The sequence below is a fragment of the Podarcis pityusensis genome, assembly GCF_964106645.2.
Source record: "Podarcis pityusensis genome assembly, chromosome: 3".
NCBI lineage: Eukaryota > Metazoa > Chordata > Lepidosauria > Squamata > Lacertidae > Podarcis > Podarcis pityusensis.
Window position 1 is genome coordinate 37,892,856 of NC_138026.1, and position 15,530 is coordinate 37,908,385.

The window sequence follows — 15,530 nt, forward strand, 5'->3', positions numbered from 1 at the left end:
GGGGATCAGAGGCATTCCCATTTACTGAAAGGTGGTGTCAGCTGCTTTAGTTGTTTTATTCAATACTTCTCTCCTGAGTGCTGGGAGTGACTATCTCCACGTGGTCTGGTAAGTGGGGTTTTTTGGGAGAGGAGCAGTTGAAGGTGGAGACAAGGGGACAAGATATAAGAGTGACAAAAGTGGCAAGCAAAGTGGCTGCAGACACTGCCATAATCTAAATTTCCCTGACCCCTCACCAGGGTGGTATTTTTTTTGAAGCTGCACAAAGCCAATTTTCCCAGGGCCTCCTCAAACCTGGTGCCTTCTCTTTTCAGGATGGCTCCACATTCTTCAAATAGAATTTTCAGGGAGGAAAAAATGACTGCAGAGGGGAAGAGCAGAAATTCCTTAAATTAACTTAGGATCCAAACCAAAGCCCTGATTGTGGGTGGGAAAAGACATTTTGTCATTTTTGTTCATCCTAATCCTCCAGCTGACAGGACAAAACATTCTTACCTTTTATTTAGATAAGTTAGACTTTCCAGAAGGGTGGCAAAGTTAGCCTGTTGTTGCAGCAGCAACAATAACAAAGAATCTTACGGCACCTTAAAGACCTTGCTATGGCATGAGCTTTCATAGACAAGAGTCTATGATATATGTTAAGGACAGGCATGGTTAAAATTCTCTGTGTTCATGTATCTACCATGTACTTTAAATTAAATCTGTTGGTGTTCATTGGAGCCATATGTCTTACAGCCCAGTGGAAAAAAGTTTGAAGAAAACCTAACCCAAGAATATACTTCATGTGTCACAGTTAGTGTGTGTGTGTGTGTGTGTGTGTGTGTGTGTGTGTGTGTGTTGGTGCTGGGGAATCTGATCAAAACAAACTAGATATAAGGAAGCAATTTGTGTCTTTTATCGCTTTTTTGATGTAAGTTATAATACAAGTTGACTATGAAACTCAAGGATTGCAGCAAACAGTAAAGAGCATTTAACTGTAAATCAGCCTAACCAGTAGAGAAGACATAAATTAAAAGATTATGGGGCTTAAGAGTAACTATTGGAGGAAAATTGATAGGGGGATAAGGGAAAACAGCATTTGGGGAGCAGCCATCACAGGAGTAAGATGAGATATGATCTTCTCGAGTAAAACAGAAAGGAAGGAAAGAATTAAAGTTGTGTGTAAGGAGCAAGGGAACTGGAGGGGAAAAGAGGGCTTCCTAAAATTCTTGGCTGGAACAATGGAAAATGGATAGTAAAGAATACATTTTGCTTAAGTGCAGAACATGATCTTCTGCCAACTTTGGTTCACTCTCAGGGATGGAGTTGCAGTTTATGTGGAGAGATATATACCAAGCGGCACATTTTTTCAAACTGCAGCATGGCAGAAATCCAGGATTTGGCATCACAGGAAGTATGTGGAGGGTGGCATTGTCATACACATAGTTAGATTATCACTGTAGTTCCTATTATATTGTCACTGAAAGGTAGTACTGGAAAACCCTCAAATTCAGCCTATAAGATAACACAGAATAAAAGCTTGGTCTCACACAAACCATTTAGCTCACAATTTCCATTCCTCATTTACTCACTTTTTACAGGGAATCCAGACTATTATTTATTTCATTTATGAATCACTTCCCATGAGGCATCTGAAGCAATTTACAACATAGTGACATATAAATAGTTGCAAATATAAAAAACAGTTAAAAACATTTGTATATAAAACAGTTTTAAATATGGGAACAGCTTAAAGCTAGAGCACATATGTAAAATCAATTCAAATCCAGGACAGATACCAATTGGGACAGAGATTTTAGAAGGCTTGTTGCCAACTCACTGCATCCTAATGTTTGGTTTTTAAGTTGTCCTACTATCTATTTTCCAACCTGGTTGCAGTGAAACTTTTCACTTAAAAATGCATTGTGGGCCAGCAAAATGTTTTTGAGGCTTTTCAGGTCTATTGTACCTTTAATTAGAAACTTTGTTTGCTTTCTGTTCAGACTGACTGGGATAATAGTGATGAACTGCTCCTTAATTAGTCATCTTATTTTCCATACCAATTGTGAAAAGGGTTTAATTAGTGGCTTCACTCCAAATCACATTCCCAATGCAACTGTGTGCAAGTTACATGTAGTTTTTGGGTAAAGCGTCCGATGGTTGGTTTTGGGAACTTCATGTGGCCTACTTTGCTTGCACAGGAGCGTAAGAAGCTGCCTTAGAGTAGATCAGACCAATTGGCTGTCTAGTTTAATATTATCTACTCTGACTGGCAGTAGATCTCCTACATCTGGGTCTTTCCCTTGTTACAAGATCCTTTTAATTTAACTGGAGATGACAGCGATAGAACCTGGGTCTCCATTCAGCCTCTCCTCAACCTCCTGTGAGGCTGCTAAATGTATCTGTAGTGTAACTTGTTTTACTCAGAGTAGACTCATTGAAATTAGCATACCTAACTTGACTACTACCCAATGCCTAGTTTTGTGCATGCGGTAAACAAAGGAAGCTGCAAAGTGAACTGGATTTTCTGAAAGGAAAAGTCAGAAGGTTTGTGGAGGGGTACTTCATGGATTTGGGGAGGGGGTTGGGAAACATCTGGCTACGCAACTATAATTTGCCAAAGAACATCTGTTCAAAGGAATGGAATGTGAGAATACTATATATATCATTTATATCTAGCCACAAAGCTTTAGTACATTAGGTTGATACAGAGCTCATAGTTATGTAATCCCTATTTGATGTGGTTAAGTCTATCCCTTCATCTTACACTGTACAAATAGCTCTGTCTCTCAGATAAACTGAAGTCAAATGATCCCAAAAGAAAAGTCCTAGTATGTGATATTTTGTAGTATTGTCATGCTGTTTCTTTGATCACTTCTTTGATCACAGCTCAGCTGCCTTCTCTTCATTATCGTCTGATTGGGTGGTGCATATCAGTATTACTAGCCCGATCAAAGTTTCTTAACTCATAAAGGTACCTAAATCTTTAAATAATAATAATAATAATAATAATAATAATAATAATCCCTGTCAGTTGTTCGACACAGTCCAACCTTTTGGGGAATTGTGAACACCAAAGAATTAAGAGCACTGCTGCTACTGTTGATATAATAACTGTGTTTCCTGAACATAAAGGTAAAGGTAAAGGTACCCCTGCCCATACGGGCCAGTCTTGCCAGACTCTAGGGTTGTGCGCTCATCTCACTCTATAGGCCGGGAGCCAGCACTGTCCGCAGACACTTCCGTGTCACGTGGCCAGCGTGACAAGCTGTATCTGGCGAGCCAGCGCAGCACACGGAACGCAGTTTACCTTCCCGCTGGTAAGCGGTCCCTATTTATCTACTTGCGCCCGGGGGTGCTTTCAAACTGCTAGGTTGGCAGGCGCTGGGACCGAACGACGGGAGCGCACCCCGCCGCGGGGATTTGAACCGCCGACCATGCGATCGGCAAGTCCTAGGCGCTGAGGTTTTACCCACAGCGCCACCCGCGTCCTGAACATGCAGGAGGTTAAATGGGGTGGAACTCATACACCTACAATCTCTGCTGTCAATGTCCCTAGGCTGCTCTTCACACCTTCATGCAATTGGTGTGAAGGTCTAAAGAGGATTTTAAATGTGTTCCATTGAACATATTTAGAACCCTTCCTGCAAGCTGGAACCCTGGGTTCTCAGGGTTTGAATCGTGGGAAGTGTTTCTACAAACTTTCAGTTGAATGTGCTTGAAAACTATTTTCAGACCTTCACACTAATTATACAAAGATCTGAAGAGATGTCTGAGGGCCACAGGTCATTAGAAGTGGTACTTGATGCACCTAGGACCTAAACCAATGGATTCAAGATACAAGAAAAGAGATTCTAACTAAACATCAGGAAGAACTTTTTGACAGTAAGAGCTGTTCAGCAGTGGAACAGACTCCCACAAGAAGTGGTAAGCTCTTCTTCCATCAAGGTTTTTCAGCAGAGGTTGGATACTTAGATACATGACAACCTGCTATGTAATAATAATAATAATAATCATAATAATAATCATAATAATAATAATTTGTACACCGCCCATCTGACTGGGTTGCTGCAGTAAAACGAAGTAAAAAGAAGAGGAGGATCAGCTACCAGTTGCATTTTAATTTCTTTCAGCTTTTAATTTCTGCTTGTTTTCCTTGATGGTTTTTCACTCTTTCAGCATTAAGATTACATTACTTCTCTGGCAGTTTTACTGCTGGCTTCTGTGTTTTAATTGCTGAAGCAATTTTTCCTACAGATTTTTTTTTTTTGGCTGTACCTAGTCAATTTTACTTTTATTCTTCATTGCAGCAAACAAAATATGTAAGCATTCTAATCACCTAATTGGGGGGAAACCCAAAGATATGGTAAGTTATATAAAATTAATGATATAACAAGGCTGACATTTATAGAAGCATTTAAATTATCTCCAATAGCTTTTATTATTAGAAAGTGAGTGTATTGCCCAACATTTTAATTATATTATTGCCTGAATTGGTTCAAAAATAAGTAGACTCAAGATGGAAGAATCTACTAGCTGCAGAATCATAAGTCAGTCTTGCATATAGCTTTTTATAAAATAAAGTGACTATGTCTTGGGTAAGGTTTAGTTCAATCAAGGCATATCACCAACATTTTAGAGTCCATTTCCCTTCTCTTTATACATGGTGACATTTCAAATATTCAGCTACTCTCCTGTAATTTTTAATGGAAATTCATACGTTTAGGAAGACCCTTTTTCTTAAGAAGGTAACTTTATAGTGTCCTTGTGTTTTGCTTCTAGGGTGCTTCCAGACTGTAGCTGTTTTCAGGCAGGATTCAGCCACATAATGGCAAATTCAGATTATGCAATTAAAACTAATATAACCTCCCCACGGAAATATTGCAGTGCATGTTCAATAAACAACCAGCGTCATCTAACCTCCAAGCAAACAAATCAGTGAATATGTCATCTGGAATCAACCCTAGAATCATAACGTTAAGAAATTCCCTGTAGAACCTGTGAGGTGGTGGGAGGGTAAAATTCCCAAATGCTTAGGTAAGGAGAATGTTTTGGCAGGGGACAGGAGCAAAACAGAGTTTCTCCTCATGAGCCAAAGGGTTTCTGAAAAGATTCAGAGCCATAGCCTTGTTAATCTGAAGCAGAAAACAACTACAAAGAGTCATGTAGCACCTTAAAGACGAAAAAGTTTATTATAGCATAAGCTGTCATAGGCTGTGGGGTAGCTGTGAACTGTTACTCTGAGTTGCAGGTCTATATAACCACTGTTTACAGTTCCCTCTCCCACAAACCCAGTAGTGGCTGCTGCAGTTACACAAGTAGGGCTGAACCACTACACCAAGCAAAGTATTTAAATTATGTTTTTATGACCCTCAGATTCCATTGTACTATTCGTAAGAGGAGATAAGATCTTTTTTTCCTTTGGGTACATAATTCCACTATTTTGGAGCGTAAGAGTTTATTTTATTACACCAAGAGAGGAGAAAATCAGTTTATGAAAACCTGAACAGCACCAGACATGCAATGTATGTTTTAAAATGTTTCTGAGAAAGCATTGCTCGCACCCTGTGTGCATGTTAAGATAATGCCTTGTGCTCTCTCTTTTTGCATCAAATCTTGGGGAAATCTTTTTATGGGAGTGACACTATAAAGCTAGCATATTTAAAATTACATTAAAATGGGTCAATCATGTGTCAAGCAAGTGTCACTGATTAATGTTGATAACCTCAGATACTATGGGGAAGTGCTTTCTCCAATGGTGAGAGAATGTGTAAACATATTACGTTGAAACCCTTTCGCATGTTCGAATATTTTTGAAAGGCTCTGTGGAGAAAATGTTTGGCAGTTAGATAAGCTATGTGAGCACTTTGCAATCTAGAAGTTTCCAAATCTATTTTACTGATTTATCATCGGGGAGGAGATTTATTCACATTTTCCCACTGATAAAATGTTTTTGTTTCAAAGGATGTAGAGTTTATGGGGTTTTTTTAAAAAAAGAAAAAGTCACTAGCATAGAAATTGAAAACTCTGGAAGCTGCTGCTGCTGCTGCTGTGCCCTGGGACACTAGCCTTGTGGGAGAGAGTTTTACAGCTGCCTCAGTATGCAGCAGAGCTCCTAGTCTCTACTTTGGGAAAATGCTCAACAACTTTAGAATAAAAGTTCCTTGCTGCTGTAATGTTTCAGAAATATCTGGCTGGAATCCTGCTGAGATTTTCATGGTTGTTTTTTTTCCTTTCTTTGACAAATGAGTTTGGGAAAGTTTGTAGCAAATGGCTCATTCACATAACTTTGGCTATAGCTGAACTCTGAAACAGGCATTCTTGTTGTTTGTCCACCCTTGTTTTGGAGTAAATGACCCTTGGGTTTCCTTCCAACTCTACAATTCTACGATTCTATGAAATATTTCCGATTTCAATGTTAAGCTGCTGGTTTTAAGTAAGCTATTGTTGTTTGTTTATTTGGAATCAATTGTTTTAAATCTGCCAATATTTTTATTTACGAGTTGCCATATACCACACAGCTCTCAAGGTGGAAGAGAAGTAAAATGTTTTTTTTTAAGTACATATGATAAACATAATAAAAAGTGGTCATACATGCTAAGCGTGTAACCCTAATGCTACCCCCCCCTTGCAGGGCTTTGCTACATCTGTATTCTTGCTGCTTATGGCAGTTGTGATGGAAGGTGGAATTCAGTGCAAAAAAAAAAAAAATGTAAAGGAAATATGTATTAGCGGCAGCTAGGAACCTAGTTACTATCACTGATGCTCACTCCAGTGACTCTCGGTTTAAACAACTGTTATTCACTTTAATTTGGGCTACCTTGAACACTGCTTGGAAACTTCAACTCGTGTAGAATGCAGCCACCCATCTAGTGGCAGGTGTGAGTGGACCAGAATGCATGACAGCTATCTGGAAACATTCTGTTACCAGTATATTCTGAAGTCCAGGGTGGCAATTTTGACCTTCTCAAATAGTCTGGGCCTCTCAAGCAACACCTCCCTTACGATCTTACCAGCATTTTGAGCAGAAGTGACTCGCCGGATTTTGCGAAGTTGCCACTCTAGCTTCCCAACAGTTGGGGCACTGTTGCTTACCAGAAGGTGCAAGGAGTGGACAGCACAGTGGAAACAAACCAGGTGGAGCACCAGGAGTATTTGCATCACACTAGCTTTTTGGCCACCTTCCCCTTCTCTGCCTCCGTCCACTGCTTTCATCCTTGCATTTTTTTTGGCGTTCTGATGAATTCACCTAGATCAGGTGTGGAACCTACCCCTGTGGGGCAGTTCCAGACTCCAAGTATGCTCAGTCTTTCCAGATCAGATAACTGTTAGAGACTCGTTGAAACTCTGCCCTCTTGCAGTTAAGCAAATGTCCAGTAAGGGAGGCTAGCCTTTGTGATTTAACAGGGAAATGAGGAATGCCGATGATCTATGAAGTGACTTGCATGACCGGAAGCATCTGCTCCTACATTGAGTGTGAGAGAGACAGACCAAAACATATACTTCTACATGGAGTTCTAGGTCATGTACTCTGATGTGGAGCAATCACGGTATACCCAGAGAACCCCTGCTGATCTAAGTATAGAACTTCTGTATCAACTATGACCTGGCATATTACCTTCCCACCAGAGCGGTATCTATTTATCTAGTTGCACTTTGACATGCTTTTGAACTGCTAGGTTGGCAGGAGCAGGGACCGAGCAACGGGAGCTCATCCCGTCGCAGGGATTCGAACCGCTGACCTTCTGATCGGCAAGTCCTAGGCTCTGTGGTTTAACCCACAGTGCCACCCGCGTCCCCCAGGGTAGTTCCTATTAAAAACATTGGTAAAATACATGATGCATGGATGTATCAGAATCTGTTTTCCCAGACATCTGCACTGGCATTAAAGTTGTATGTAGCACTCGTGTGTGATCCTTGCACATCATGTGACCCCTGTGGGTATTAAACATCAATGTAACACAGGTATTCCCACTGTGCATTATATTCTTATTGAAATCAGAACCTCAAAGATGTTCCTGGGGATAATCTGTTAAGCTGCAGTCACATACCCATAAATATATTTTTCAAATAAAAGTGTTTACTTGGCTGCTTTCTTCTACAGTCTTCAGCAGTTTTAATTTTAAAATACAGAAGTTGTTGTTTCTGTTCCTTTAAAAGCAGCTAAAATTAACACTGCACTGCTATATAATCACATTCAAAGTGACACAGTAGTTTTGCTCTTGATAAATGCTTTTAAACCACCGATGAGAGCATTTATCTTGGTTTATCATACACATTTACAGTTGTCCATTTATCTAAAAGTCCGTATCTTTGCATTAAAGATAGCCAGAGTACATTCAAGGGGCACTGAAACAAGAACAGCTTATCTCTAGAGAGAAATTAGCCAAGATAACCTTGACATAAATATTTCCTTTTCCTTTTAAAAATTTATAGGAGGATGAATTACATGCAGGATTCAATAAACAAACAGAACTGCCTCTGTGTATTCAATGCAGTGATCATGACAGAGGCCACTAGCTTAAGCAATTTCATACGCTAGTGGATCTTACTTCTTGACATGACATTATAAAACATTTGGTGATCAAATTTAACACAATTTTTTTGTCTTTCCCCCCTTACTACACTATTTCAATACAATTTCTATTTGAGATTATGCTCCAGTTAACTGATGTGACAAAAACGTCTGGATTTTGGCGTTTAAATGTTTCAGTTTATCTTTAGAGACAAATGGGGGTTGAAATTCAGGAATATTTTTAAAATAGGGTACAACTTCTCCATACGCTCTTGAATAGGAAGCATGAGAAGCCCATATTCAAGGTAGGATTGTAGTATATGCTTCCCCTAAGAAATTAACTAGAATTTTGCAAGAAGACAATTTAGAGAAAACAGTGAAGCCTCTTTTAAGTCAGATTGAAGGATCCCCTTCTCAAGATCTGCATCAAAGCTTGTCAGCATGCTAAGTATGAATTGAATAATGTATTTTCTGCTAGAGCTGAATTTTCATTGGCGTGTGTGTACCAAAGGTATTGGGAAAGAGGTAAGAGACTGAGTAAGATTTTGGCTTTTCATTAAAAAAAAAGAAAGAATTCCATTCCACTGTTTAAAGGAGAACAGAACACAGTATGTATGTTAAAGGCTTGGTTGCAAGCTCCGTTCAATGGGAACAGAGGGAAGATGGGGGTAAGTAGAGCAGTTAATGCACATAATAACCAGCCATTGTTTGCATTCACTAGGATGTGAATGTGCACATTTTCCTTCCACGAACAGTGACTTGTACACATTTCCCAGCTATTATGCATAATTCCCAACAGACCCTCAGCAATTTTCAAGCAGTTCATTGCGGGGGGTAGTTTGGCAACCACTGGCCTAAACAATGGAAAATTGCCTTAAAATTGTGTTTGTTTGTTTGTTGAATTTATATACCATCTTATACCCGGAGACCTCAGGATTTTTCACAGAATAAAATCAAAATATAAAACCACAAAAACAACAACCCAAGAACCTCCCCCCCCCCCAAAAAAAACACCACCCCATATTTTAAAAGGGCATGGGATATCCTTGGGTACATTGGATTCCACAATGTTGGTATAGGAAAGCACTGTCTGTTATGTACTGAAGTTCTCACCCTGGGCCAGCAGGGGGATACTGTAGATAGTTATGCAAATAAGGGATCAAAAGTGACGTTCAGTGATTGGATAGTTTTAGAAAATTGTTACAGTTACATTGTACTGGAGCTCTATATAAGCAGGCTGACTGAACCCTTCAGTTCAGTTCTGTCCTGGCCTGTAAATAAACAAGAGCTGTTTGAAGAATCGCTGTGTCGTCTGATATGTTCACCCACAACTTAACACTGTCCCTGTTGGGCCTAATTTGACCTGCAGGCCAAAGGTATCCCATGCCTGGTATAAAAAATATTGTGTTAGATGGATCAGTTCAGTATAAGGCAGCTTCCTGTGTCCCACAGCATTGAACGGAGCTTACAACCAAGTCTTGGTTGCAGTCTTAGATAATGATACGAGTTTGCTGCATTTTATTTTATTCTTCATGTGAGCCACCTTGAATTTTATAAGGGAAGATGGGGTATAAATATTTTAAATGAAAAAATGCTGCAATTCTTCATCAAAGACAGCAGTCATTTCATGTCTCCTTTGTGATATATTTTCTCGACAGAGATATATGCTTATTTCATTTCTTGCTTGCTTCCCCTAAATCTGTTGTTTATATGGCAAATTGCAGTAGTAGTTGTTGGGGGGTTTTTTTTAGATGAAAATGGCTAAGTCACCACCCTGACCAAAAAAAGCAGTGGGCAGAATCCTGTAAGCATGCCGCCGGAGCACAATTTCTGTTCTCATCCTGAAGCAAAGTTCTTAACCCGAGGTACTGTTTCTGGGTTAGCGGAGTCTGTAACCTGAAGTGTATGTAAGCTGAAGCGTATGTAACCCGAGGTACCACTGTACTGTAGAGTGATTAATACAGAAGGTACAAAAAAGGCTATTCTAAGTTTTCTTATTTTTCTAGAGAAAGGCTAGAGACCAAGTACAAAAAGTAATGAGTGAAGTTGTAATAATTAATAGCTTTTTGGGGCTGTAAAGTAAGCTTTGTGTCAAGCTTGTAAACATTACTTTGTAAGGAAGTGACAAAGGAAGAATATATTTATTATTATGTATATTATATGAATGCTGTAAATAAAATTGATAATGCTGCAGTTTTATTGCATGTGCAGCAGTTATGAGAGCCACCAACTCCAAGATTTCCTTCAGGTCTTGCTTTGGATAAGAGCAAGATTTAGTCCAAATTGCTTCAGAGGCTGTCTGTTTCCGTTTGGGAACTGAATAGGAATCCTGATTAGGAAAAACAAATCTTCATACTTCACTCATTCACTACTATGGGAAATCAAAACATGTTTATAACCCCCCCCCCCCCAATTCAGCAGAATTGGATGAGATTTTCAGGCATATTTGCCCCTCCTGAGTGGAGAAAACCTGCCAAATTATGGATCAAATTTAGTCTGGGTTGGTTAAAGAAAGCAAAAGCAATCCATAACAATTAAGCCACTTGATAACTGTGTGTTTATGGCTAAAGATCCTGATGTGGATTCCCCGCCCCCCCCCCCCCCCCGGTGGTGCTCCTAGGAAAGTAGCCTGTAAAATTTCAGAAAGGCAGATCCCGGTACCAAGGAGATATGATGAATGAAAAAACAGATTCAGACTTGTGAAACAAATTGCAAAGCTAATTTGACAGGAGTGTACATGTGGGCATGTGGCAGAAAGGTTGAAAGGATATGAATGTCAAGCATTTCCCAAGCAACCATCACTAGCAGAACTAGCAACAAAGCAATACAGTGGTACCTCAGGTTACATACGCTTCAGGTTACATACGCTTCAGGTTACAGACCTCCGCTAACCCACAAATAGTGCTTCAGGATGAGAACAGAAATCGTGCTCTGGTGGTGTGGCAGCAGCGGGAGGCCCCATTAGCTAAAGTGGTGCTTCAGGTTAAGAACAGTTTCAGGTTAAGAACAGACCTCCAGACGAATTAAGTACTTAACCCGAGGTACCACTTTACATAACTACAGTATTCTTTCCTCAAAGCACTGGGATTGGAAAGCCCTGGTAAAATGTTTGCCTATGGTTAGAAGGAGGATCTATCAAAAGATCGGTCTCTCTCTCCCACCCTATACGGTACAGTGGTACCTCTGGTTACGTACTTTATTCGTTCCGGAGGTCTGTTCTTAACCTGAAACTGTTCTTAACCTGAAGCACCACTTTAGCTAATGGGGCCTCCCGCTGCTGCCGTGCCACCGGAGCACGATTTCTGTTCTCATCCTGAAGCAAAGTTCTTAACCTGAAGTACTATTTCTGGGTTAGCGGAGTCTGTAACCTGAAGTGTATGTAACCTGAACCGTATATAACCCAAGGTACCACTGTATTTCCTTTATGTGGCAAGCTTGGGAAGAAGTGTTTTAAGTTTTGCAGACATTCTGCTTCCAGCATTTTTTAAAGAGAAGAGAGTTAGATGTCCCCACTTCAGGACACTTAGGAGAGACCTTGCTTCAACTCGGAGGGGCCCCCCATCCTGCTTAGCATTATCTTGCAATCTACAGCCACTTCCAGTGTGACTTAAGATCCTACCGCTTTTTAGTTTGCCTCTCAGCGACATTTAACATGGAATAGCATTATAAACGAAGAGATACAGTATTGTATTCCATACAGCATGCCTCATTGGCAGCAGGTACATTTTTGTAAAATAAACAGAACCACAATGCTTCACATTCAGTCTGGATTCCACCAATTTTTCCATAATGGACACATTCCAGAGAAAATTAAGTATATTTTAATCCTCCTATTGAGACAGGTGTTGTTTGCTTATTGTTTAGAAAGATTTACGGACTACTTAATCAGAAGACTTTTGTAAGCATAATAAAACACAGCTAAAATCCACCAGACTTTAAAAAAAAAACAAGTATACATAAGGTAAAATCAGCAAAACATTTAAAAACAAAAAGTGAATTTGTGGGCTGGGTGGCTCACTAAACTAAATAAATAAAAGAGTACGTTCAAGTTTCTACCACAAGGGACCCCAAACATGGACAGCCTTGTGTATAGCTAAGGTTCAGTACTGCAAACGCCATTAATTCACCCAGTGCTTTATGTCTTGGGTTTTTGATGTTCTGAATGGTCTTCAAAAACCCTTCCTTGTCTGGGCAGCTTGCTTTGGTAGTTGCATTTCTTTCCTTTTATAGAGTTTAAACCTGCTTATCTATTGTTTTCCTAGAACTTTAAAATGAGGAAGAATAGGACAAGGGCAAACATCTCCACCCTGTTTCTAAATCCAAACATTAATCTCCACTATAATTGTCAAACACAGTGTCAAAACATGAATATTAATGCTTCAGTTTGTAATATACTTATTTTTCCAGTATTCATTCCTAAAAAGCTATACTTACAAAACACTGGCTTACATGCCGGATACTTTCAAAACAGTTGTCTGTGTTGACCTGCTCTGTGCTGTACTATTGTACATACTTTTAATAGACCCTGTAACTCTACTTTCATATTGTAATTCGCTTTTTGTTTAGAATCTTTATCATTAAAAAAGAAAACACTGATACTGCTTCTCTTCATAAGCATACTGCATTATAAAAGAAATGCATTTGGCAGGGATAATTGCAGTATCTATTTTTAAAAATATATTAATATTATTTAATATGTTAATCCAGTATTTATTATATCTCAACATAAATCACTGGAATACATAATAGGTAACAAAACATATTTTTGGTGTTTTGTTTGGGACATAATGTAACAGTATGATGGGTGATATCCAATGGTGCCTTACTTTTTCTCCCTCCTGCAGCCTTCCATGTGCTCCCCAAATCTGATCTGGAGGGACCCTTCTGAAGCAGATTTTGGGAGTGAATGGGGGACTGTGCACACACTGCAGGGTGTGTGTGTGTGTGTGTGTGTGTGTGTGTGCTGACGTTGCACAGCTCCAGTCCCCTCAATGGCAGGGGAAAAGTGGTGCGCTTGACACATGGCTATCTAAAGGAGGGGTCATAAAAGCCCATTGCAGTGGTACCTCAGGTTACAGACACTTCAGGTTACAGATGCTTCAGGTTACAGACTTTGCTAACCCAGAAATGGTACCTCGGGTTAAGAACTTTGCTTTAGGATGAGAACAGAAACCGCGCAGTGGCAGTGGGAGGCCACATTAGCTAAAGTGGTACCTCAGATTAAGAAGAGTTTCAAGTTAAGAACGGACCTCCAGAATGAATTAAGTTCTTAACCCGAGGTATCACTGTATGTCCAGGGTCTGGACAAAGCACTTACAGCATCAATATTCAATTCCATATTATGATGAATTAACTGAAATGCCAGAAAGTATGGTTTGACCCAAACCATATCCTCATAAAGAGTTGGAAGAGTAGTCTAGGCTTGCCCCTGGCATGCAGAGATCACAGCTAAACCAGTCCCAACAATGCAATAATGTAATACATTACATTATATTTCAGAAATGAAAGTTCATAAAATGAGGCCATAGTTCAGAATCTGCTTCTAAAGGAATGTTGCAGGATCATTGGGCCTAGAGAAGAGTTTGGGTTAGGAAGGACTCTCCAACTTTCTTCATGTCCAATAAAAGCATCTTGTAAAATCCACCCCGGGATATTAGAAGAAACACATCCCCTTTTGTTCTGCACAAGGCTTAAAAATGATTGACTGGAAAATAGCTTTAACTATGGGGAGCAATAATTTGTAACTTCTGAGAACACCATTTTATTAACAGTGGAAAGTGCTTTTTCCCCACCCTGTTTCCTGTGTCCTTTTCAGATTTTCTCTTTCACAGTGCATGCTCTCAACAAGGTTCTGCTGAACAGGAAACAGCAGCCAAAGCTAATGTCAAACAGCGATTTTAGTGAAATAAAAATAATTCATATTATTGTTAGCAGCACATGAGATGTCACCATGCTCCTTTCAGTAATATGACAAGAGCTTTCATGATTTATGGATGTTCATCCCTTTTTCTTCATATCCAGTCATTTATTTTAAAATTACACTAGCTTTTCCAACCAACTGTTATTGTGATTGCATTTGGCTGTAATGGATTACTGAGAGGTTTGTTTTTGTTTTTTATGGTTCCAGTCCAAAATTATACCTGGCATGATAAAATGTGACATTATTACAAATTACTGCTTTAAACTGTCTACCAAAAGGAAATACCAAAATTAAGAAGGTTTGGTGGCTGCTGGCTCTACTAGTGAAATAAAACTGTTTCAGAAAAGGAGCTTGAAAGTGCTGGACATGTCTGCAAATTAACATGGGTGGGGGACAAATAGTAAATTAATAATAAGAATAAGAATAATAAGAATAAGAATAATGTTTTATTAAATTTTTATCCCATTCCTCTCACATGAGCCCCAGGTCAGCAAATGAAAGCCTTGAGCCCAGTCAGTGCAGTGTGGGTTCTTGATTCTTTTTATTCAATCGTATTAGCAGTCAACTGTTAAAAAAATAATAATAATAATCTGGATCTTGTTAACATAGGATTTGTGTTCAATTCATGAAAAAGAACTGGTTTTGTTTTCAGTATCCAGATATGCAAAGACTCTTGGCTCATGTATCCAAAGGCAGTTAAGTCACTAGCATCATGGAAATTTGGCCAGGATTTGGGTCTAGAGTCAGCTATTTAAAACACACCAGCACACACACGGTTTAGGTTGCCTTAATAGGCTATTGTCCTCCAATCTTTTGTTTGTTCTTTCGCTTTTTCTTTTTTACCCTTTAGTGAAAGTATCTAGTTATTCAAAGAAATATTTTAACTCCAGTTTTAAATCCAATCAAGGCCTTCATTGGTTCAAAGTATGTCATAACTTTAGCACGCTGTCCAGAAAGTAGATGCCTAAAATAACAGCATGGATGATAATCCAAACATCTTTAGACTGGACAGTGGTGTTAAGTCTCAGATTCTGTTGAAACTCTTCTGAGGGCGTTCATGGGCGTAGCCAGGGGGTGCAGGGGAGGAGCAGCTGCCCACCCCTAAATCAAGTAAAT

At 39.4% G+C, this 15,530-nt stretch overlaps 1 protein-coding gene across 4 annotated transcripts in view; it reads left to right on the top strand.

Annotated features, from left to right (window-relative positions):
* The window catches only part of KCNQ5 (potassium voltage-gated channel subfamily Q member 5), a 272,747-nt gene that overhangs the window by 167,306 nt on the left and 89,911 nt on the right, over positions 1-15,530 (top strand). The window contains exon 1 of one of the 4 annotated variants that reach the window (XM_080997991.1): positions 4,293-4,345. The exons of the other annotated variants lie outside the window; for them this stretch is intronic. The gene's annotated coding sequence lies outside the window, so the exon portion shown is untranslated. Of the gene's footprint in view, positions 1-4,292; positions 4,346-15,530 lie in introns of those variants that run through there. 4 annotated transcript variants of the gene reach the window in all.